This window comes from Nomascus leucogenys, chromosome 5, assembly GCF_006542625.1.
Source record: "Nomascus leucogenys isolate Asia chromosome 5, Asia_NLE_v1, whole genome shotgun sequence".
NCBI classification, from domain to species: domain Eukaryota; kingdom Metazoa; phylum Chordata; class Mammalia; order Primates; family Hylobatidae; genus Nomascus; species Nomascus leucogenys.
Genome location: NC_044385.1, coordinates 55,382,159 through 55,390,552, shown reverse-complemented (window position 1 = coordinate 55,390,552; position 8,394 = coordinate 55,382,159).

Genomic DNA, 8,394 nt, shown 5'->3' with positions numbered 1-8,394 from the left:
CGACTTGGGCTCTCAAAAATCTGCTCCAGTAACTCTGCTCCTGGGCCCAGGTGCGCAGAGCCCCACAGCTGGGGGGTTTATTCCTTGACTGACCAATCCAGTGATGCAAGAGTGGGGACTGAAAACAGCCAGTTTTCAGTCTAGCCACGTCAACACAAGCAGTCCCATGACAACCAGCTCCAATGGAACTGGGGCGTCTTCCTACACACATCCTTAGCACACTCACCTCTGTGTGTGTGTTTTTTTTTTTTTTTTGAGACAGAGTTTTGCTTGTGTTGCCCAGGCTGGAGTGCAATGGCGCGATCTCGGCTCACCTCAACCTCTGCCTCCTGGGTTCAAGCGATTCTCCTGCCTCAGCCTCCCAAGTAGCTGGGATTACAGGCATGTGCCTGGTTAATTTTGTATTTTTAGTAGAGACGGAGTTTCTCCATGTTGGTCAGGCTGGTCTCGAACTCTTGACCTCAGGTGATCTGCCCGCCTCGGCCTCCCAAAGTGCTAGGATTATAGGCGTGAGCCACAGTGCCCAGCCACCTCTGTGCTGTTAACATCCATCCTGTAGGTGTTAGTTTATGGCCCCAACTTTATTATAAGTAAATTCCTTGAAGGAGGGGATGTGCCTCAATTGCTTCTGTATTTTCCATGGCACCTAGAACAATAGTAAGGTCTTAATAAATGTTGATGTGTTTATTAGGGAATGGGTTTTCACTTGATTTAACTATCAGATTCCCCTTTATAAGGGGCTGAGGCCAGGAAAGCGGGTGGAGGCCCTTTATTAAACATTTATTGAGTACCTGTTCTCACTCCTTAGGTTTTCTCCGGTGATGTATTGCTTACGAAGCATGTTCATGTGTTGTCTCATTTAATCCTTGCAGTAATGTGATGGGTGTGAGCTGACTGTGAAAGTGACTCTCTAAGTCATTGCAACGCACTCTGTGGGAAGAATGTGCTAGCCCAGCAAGGCTGTCTTTGTGATGTCCAATGTGTGCGTGTGTGGGGAGGCACTCCCAAGAGCTGCGCTGGGGCAGGGTGTCCTGAACGGGGTTACCAGATGTATCTTGACAAAGAGGTTGGCACCACCATGAAGACCAATTCAACCAGCTCTCCTAGCCCAGCTTCCATGCTCTTCAAGGAAACTTCCCACTGAACTTCGGAATACCCTTCTGTGAAATTGCCACAGGCAGTAAATGTGCTCATCAGCAAACCCAAGTATCTGGTTGGTTTGACAGGGGTTTTGTTATTCATTAGAAATGAATGAATTGGCATGTTGGCTGAATCCATTCCTCTCCTAGAGCTCAGTGAGTCTGCTCCTGAGCCTCCTAGCCTGTTGATGATAAGCAAGGTTTCTGAGCAGCAAAGTGAGGCTCTGAATGGCAGACAGGTCTTCAGGTGAGCCCGGCCACCATGTGAGGCTCTGTTGGCAGGCCAGGCTCTCCCCAGGCCCCACCTGGCCTCACTAATGGCTCTTGGATTCGCAGAGGACTGTACATTGGACTGGGAGACAGGGCAAGCCAGGGGTCCCTTGGCAGAGAAGGGATCCCTGCCAGTAGCTAGCCTGCTGTGAGTATGAAGTTGCCACTTACCAAGGACCCTCCTGATGGACACAACAAAGGTGATGGGTGATTGCTGCCAGGGCTCATAAAGAGGTGATTTGGAATCTAGCTGGGGGAACTTTGAAAGGTCATTGCACCTTGACCCTAGCTTCCAGGCGGGACATGTGGTGAGCTATGCTGAGGGTGCCCTCACAAGCCAGAGCTCAGGTTAATGCAGCTCGGAGCTAAGAGAATGGTGAGGAGGATGGAGGCAGTGGTGCTGGCTGGGCCCAGAACACCAAAGGCAGAGCTGAACACTTCCACTGGGAAGTGGGGGTTTTGGCTTCTTGGGCTGGGAAAATCCTGGCCGGCAGTGTCTGTTTATCAGGGAAGCTGAGTCAGACTGAAACCTATCTCTTAAAAAGCTCTGCTATTTCTAGGATTCCATCCGGTCAAAGCCAGCCTCCTCTTCCCTGGGGAATTCCTTTGGGGGTGGAGAGATAGAGGGGACAGACTGGCCTTTTCCTAGACGTGGAAACCTGAAATCTGAGTTTTTGCCCATTTATGGACCTGAAATCCCCTCCCCCATCTAGGATGACTCATCCCCCAGCTTGACCCAACTGCCCCTAGAGAGGGGAAAGGGTGAAACTGAGACGGTGGGATTAGCTCAGGGAGGGGGTTGGAGGCTGGAAAGAGAAAGGAAAAGACAACTGAAAAGGATGGGCAATTCCTTTGCAAAGAGATGGTGAGGAGAGGATTTCAGAGCCAAAAAGAGGCAGCATGAGAAAGAGAGAAAGATTTTCATCCCAGAGGGAAGCTGTATGCCTGGCAGAGTAAAAATCTTCCAGGTTAAGGTAGATTCAAGCCCTCACCTTGAGTAAATTCTGAAACTTTAGTGTGATCAGAACCACTTGCCGTGCTTGTGAAAATGCAGAGATTCCCATGCCCTCCCTGGGCTGTGCTCCGCTTCCAGGCTCCTTCAGGGATCTGAAGTAGGAAGTTCTGAAACACAGAAAGAGGATTGAGTGGGAATCCTTCTCCCAGCCTGGGTCCTCTGCTGTATAAAGCGACTCACAACCCCTCTGCAGGGGCCAATGTCAGAGGCAGAGCCCTGGTCCAAGGGTGACATTTCTAACATTCTTTTTTTATTTATTTATTTATTTTGAGACAGAATCTCGCTCTTTTGCCCAGGCTGGAGTGCAGTGGCGCAATCTCGGCTCACTGCAAGCTCCGCCTCCTGGGTTCATGCCATTTTCCTGCCTCAGCCTCCCGAGTAGCTGGGACTACAGGCGCCCGCCACCGCACCCGGCTAATTTTTTGTATTGACATTTCTAACATTCTTACAAAAATCTGTGAAAGACTTTGGCCAGGCCCAGTGGCTCAAGCCTGTGATCCCAGCACTTTGGGAGGCTGAGGCAGGTGGATCTCTTGAGGTGAGGAGTTCGAGACCAGCCTGGCCAACATGGCAAAACCCTGTCTCTACTAAAAATACAAAAAAATTAGCTGGGCGTGGTGGCATGCACCTGTAGTCCCAGCTACTGGAGGAGCAGGGGGGCGCTGAGGTGAGAGGATCCCTTGCGCTCAGGAGGTGGAGGCTGCAGTAAGCTGTGATTGCACCATTGCACTCCAGCCTGGGCCACACGATGAGACCCTGTGTCAAAAAAAAAAAAAAAAAAGACTTTTTATCAGGTAGAGAAAGCCAGTCCCCACCAGGCCAAACATGCCTCCTCATCGCAGCACTGCCCACCTCCCCACATAATCATATCAGAGAAGCTTTGGAAAGAACTGCTTTCCTAGTCAATACAATCCTAGAATCTTTACAGCCAGAAGGGACTTCTTCAGGTATCATCTGGCGGGATTTTCCACCTGAAGCAGAAATTCCTTCTAGCAACAGCCCCCACATCTCTATCTCCAACCCAAATCTCTCAAACTCCAGGCTGCTCATACCACTTATTTTTGCCTGGAGGCCTAAGTGCCTCTGACTTCACCTCACACCTCCTCCATTTGCAAGTCTTCCCCCACCCAGCTAATGGACACTCCACCCTCCAAGTTTCTGAGGCCAAAGACCATGGAGTGATTCTTGGTTTCTCTCTTTCTTTCATACCCTACATCTAATCCATCGGGAAAGCCTGTTGGATCTAGCTTCAGAATATGTCAGAAATCTGACAACTTGTCATTTCTTTACTACTGACTCCAGTCCAAGCCCCATCACCTCTTTCCAGAATTGGACAACGTCAACCCTCCCATGGCTAGTCTCAACAAGCAGAAGAATTTTTTTTAATTCTATCTAAAAAAAAAAAATGTCATTCCTCTGCTCGGAACTTCTTGGTGGTTGGCAATTTCATTCTGAATAAAAGCCACAGCCCATATAATGGTTCACAAGGCCCTGTGTAATCCACCTTCCCCACCCTTGTGACCTCTCCTGACACGTCTTCTGCTACTTTCTCATGCACTCTGCTCCAGCATCAATGGCTGTTCTAGAACTTGCAACCTGCTCTTGCCTTGAGGTCTTTGCAATGGTTGTTCCTTCCACCCTGAACACTGTTCCCCCAGATAGCCACATAGCTCGCTCCACCCCTACCCCCTGCCACCAGGTCTTTGTTCAAATGCCACCTTCTCAGGAAGGCCTTCTCTGATCACGCTTATTTAAAATTTCAATCCTTGTCTCCTCTCCATCCCCGTACCCCATCCTAATTATTAGTATTTTCCTAATTCTTATCATGACTATTTATTTATTTATTTATTTTTATTTTTTATTTTTTTGAGATGGAGTCTTGCTCTATCGCTTAGGCTGGAGTGCAGTAGCAGTGTCTTGGCTCACTGCAACCTCTGCCTCCTGGGTTCAAGCTATTCTCCTGCCTCGGCCTCCTGAGTAGCTGGGATTACGGGCGCCTGCCACCATGCCCAGCTAATTTTTGTATTTTTAGTAGAGACAGGGTTTCACCATGTTGGCCAGGCTGGCCTCGAACTCCTGACCTCAGGTGATCCTGCCTTTCTCTGCCTCCCAAAGTGCTGGGATTACAGGCATGAGCCACCATGCCAGGTCTATTTATTTATTTACTTATGAGACAGCGTCTCACTCTGTTGCCCAGACTGGAATACAGTGGTGCAATCTCTGCACACTGCAACCTCTGCCTCCCGGGCACAAGCAATCGTCCCACCTCAGCCTCCCAAGTAGCTGGTACTACAGGTGTGTGCTACCATTCCTGACTAATTTTTCTTCTTTCTTTCTTTTTAGAGATAGGTTCTCACTCTGTTGCCCAAGCTGGAGTACAGTGGTACAATCTTGGCTTATTGCAGCCTTGACCTCCCAGGCTCAAGCAATCCTCCCACTTCAGCCTCCCAAGTAGCTGAGACTACAGATATGAACCACCACCCCTGTCTAACTTTTGCATTTTTTTGTAGAGACAGGGTTTGGCCATGTTGCCCAGGCTGGTCTGGAACTCCTGGACTCAAGTGACCTGCCCGCCTTGACCTACCTCCCAGAGTGCTGGGACTATAGGCTTGAGCCACTGCGCCTGGCCATGGCCTTTTAATATACTATATCATTTATTTATTTACTATACTTGTCTGTCTTTCTCCACTAGAATGGATGCCCCATAAGACAAAAATCTCAGTTTTGTTCACAGGTATATCTCCAGAGCCTGGAACAGTATACACTGGTGGCACTCAGTAAATACTGAATGAATGACTGAATGACTGAATGAACATCATACTTTTTTTTTTTTTTTGAAACAGAGTCTTGCTGTGTCCCCCTGGCTGGAGTGCAGTGGCGTGATCTCGGCTCACTGCAATCTCCACATTCTGGGTTCAAGCGACTCTCTTGCCTCAGCCTCCTGCATAGCTGGGATTACAGGCACATGCCACCACGCCTGGCTAATTTTTATAATTTTAGTAGAGACTGGGTTTCATCATGTTGGCCAGGCTGGTCTCGAACTCCCGACCTCAAGTGACCCGCCTACCTCAGCCTCCCAAAGTGCTGAGATTACAGGCATGAGTCACTGCACCTGGCCTGCATGAATGTCCTATGTAGGTGGTTGCCTTATCAAGCTGAATCTAGTGTCTCAGTAGCCCCCACTCACTGGTCCTGGTCCTGGTCCTGGTCATGGTCTTGCTCTCTGAGCCATGGCCTGTACATCTATTCTCTTTTCCAGAAGATCAACCCTGTCACCTATTATGTGATTCCCACCCACTCCCCTTCCCCTACTTTAAAAGTGCCCAGACTCTTCAGCTAAGACCCAGGACTCTTCCTTTGTCCTGGATCCATCCTTGTCCTGAAGACGTGTGGGCTATCAGTCAGCGGGCTTCAGATTCTGACTCGCAGAGCTGAAGTCCGCCTCTAGAAGCTCTACTGGAGTGTGGGTATTGTGCTTTGCAGGGAACTGTTGCCTCCCAACAGTGCTCTGGATCACTGTCTCCCCTCTCACTTTATCTGCCCAAGGAGGGCCCAAGGCAGCTGATGGGATGGGGCAAGGGGAGAGGTGAAGGGGTCATCCTGATGGTGGGGACTAACATGCGGCTGCAGTTTCCCTCCCTCTACACAGAGGACTGCCTGGACTTGCCCCGGGAAAGGGCTGAGGACGGGGAGAGGATTCCTACCAGGATTTCTTTTTTTTTTTTTTTAGACGGAGTCTTGCTCTGTCGCCCAGGCTGGAGTGCAGTGGCGCAATCTCGGCTCACTGCAAGCTCCGTCTCCCAGGTTCACGCCATTCTCCTGCCTCAGCCTCTCCGAGTAGCTGGGACTACAGGCGCCTGCCACCACGCCCAGCTAATTTTTTTGTATTTTTAGTAGAGACAGGGTTTCACCGTGGTCTCGATCTCCTGACCTCGTGATCCGCCCGCCTCGGCCTCCCAAAGTGCTGGGATTACAAGCGTGAGCCACCGCGCCCGGCCGCCTACCAGGATTTCATGGTCCTGGTTGCAGAAGGCCCTTTGCTGTCTCTCAAAGCTGCTTCCCCACCTCCCCCAACCCTCGTCATCGTCTGGGTTCTTCACATTCCGGAAGCACTGATGTGGCACTAAATATTCCTGCAGCTTCAGCCTTCTCCCTTGGGGGCCCACGTCATCGCTGTGAGCCTGGTTTCTGGAATGTTTTTGATATGAAGCATCCAGGCAGGTGAGGAGAAGGGCTGTGCAGGGTGGGATCCACAGTCCTTCATCTAGGTCTCTTTGGAACCAAGAAAATAGATATTCTCTTCCAGCTCAGATTTTCTTTCCCCAGAAGGCTTCCCCCACATCCACCCCCTCACCTTGCCCACCCTTCCCTCCACCTGGCTTAGAAGAGGTTACATTAGCAGATGCAGGAGGACACAGATGTTAGGACCAAATGGTTATGTTAGGACACAGATGTTAGGACTCTCCTTTCCTGAAAGTCCACCTCCCCCAGCCCCTGCTGAGACAGCACTGATGGAAAGGGCTGTGTCCTCTCCCTCCCTCCCCATTCCACACCCTGCGCTTCCCTTAGGTACAGGCTCTCCCTCCACTGTGTCCTCCTCTCCTCCATCCCCTGCAATTCTAGTCCTGTCCCTCACCCTTCAGCTTCTTGCCAGGCACGGTGGCTCATGCCTGTAATCCCAGCACTGGGAGGCAGAGGCGGGCGGATCATGAGGTCAGGAGATTGAGACCATCCTGGCTAACATGGTGAAACCCCGTCTCTACTAAAAATACAAAAAATTAGCCGGGCGTGGTGCAGGCGCCTGTAGTCCCAGCTACTTGGGAGGCTGAGGCAGGAGAATGGCGTGAGCTCGGGAGGCAGAGGTTGCAATGAGCCGAGATCACACCACTGCACTCCAGCCTGGGTGACAGAGCAAGACTCTGTCTCAGACAAACAAACAAACAAACAAACAAACAAATACCCTTCAGCTTCTCCCACTCACTCTCTCTCTCTCTTTTTTTTTTTTTTTTTTTTTTGAGACTGAGTCTTGCTGTCACCCAGGCTGGAGTGCAGTGGCACAATCTAGGCTCACTGCAACCTCTGCCTCCCAGGTTCAAGCAATTCTCCTGCCTCAGGCTCCCAAGCAGCTGGGACTACAAACATGCTCCACTGTGCCTGGCTAATTTTTTTTTGTATTTTTAGTAGAGACGGGATTTCATCATGTTGGCCAGGCTGGTCTTGAACTCCTGACCTCAGGTGATCCACCCACCTTGGCCTCCCAAAGTGCTGGGGTTACAGGCATGAGCCACCACGCCTGGCTTCACTCTCTTCTTTCTTAGCTTTCTCTTGGGGCTTGTGGAGACTAGGAAAGGGCACTTGGGAAATTGGCATATTCCTTGTGCCTGGAAAAGAACCTGGCATATAATGGATGCTCATATAATAAATATTTATAAATAAACTTGGCATGTAAATTTATAGTTCCTTCACTTACATTCTTTTATCCAATTCTCCAAACCCCATGCAGTTCAAGTGAGTCTGTGGGATGCCAAACCTGGGTTTGAGGTCTGATTTCCCCATTTGCTATCAAGTTCTTTTTTTTTGAGACAGAATCTTGTTCTGTCACCCAGGCTGGAGTGCAGTGGCACAATCTCGGCTCACTGCAACTTCCGCCTCCCAGGTTCAAGGGATTTTCCTGCCTCAGCCTCCCGAGTAGCTGGGCCTAGAGGAGTGCACCACCATGGCCGGCTAATTTTTTGTATTTTTAGTAAAGTCAGGATTTCACCATGTTGGCCAGGCTGGTCTCGAGCTCCTGACAAATGATGCTTCTGCCTCGACCTCCCAAAGTGCTGGGATTACAGATGTGAGCCACTGCACCTGGACTACTTAATGTTTTTGAGTCTCCATTTCTTTTATAAAATGAGAATGATAAAAATAGTACTGAACTAACAAGACTATCGTGAGCATTACATGAGGTAACACACCTAAAGGGCT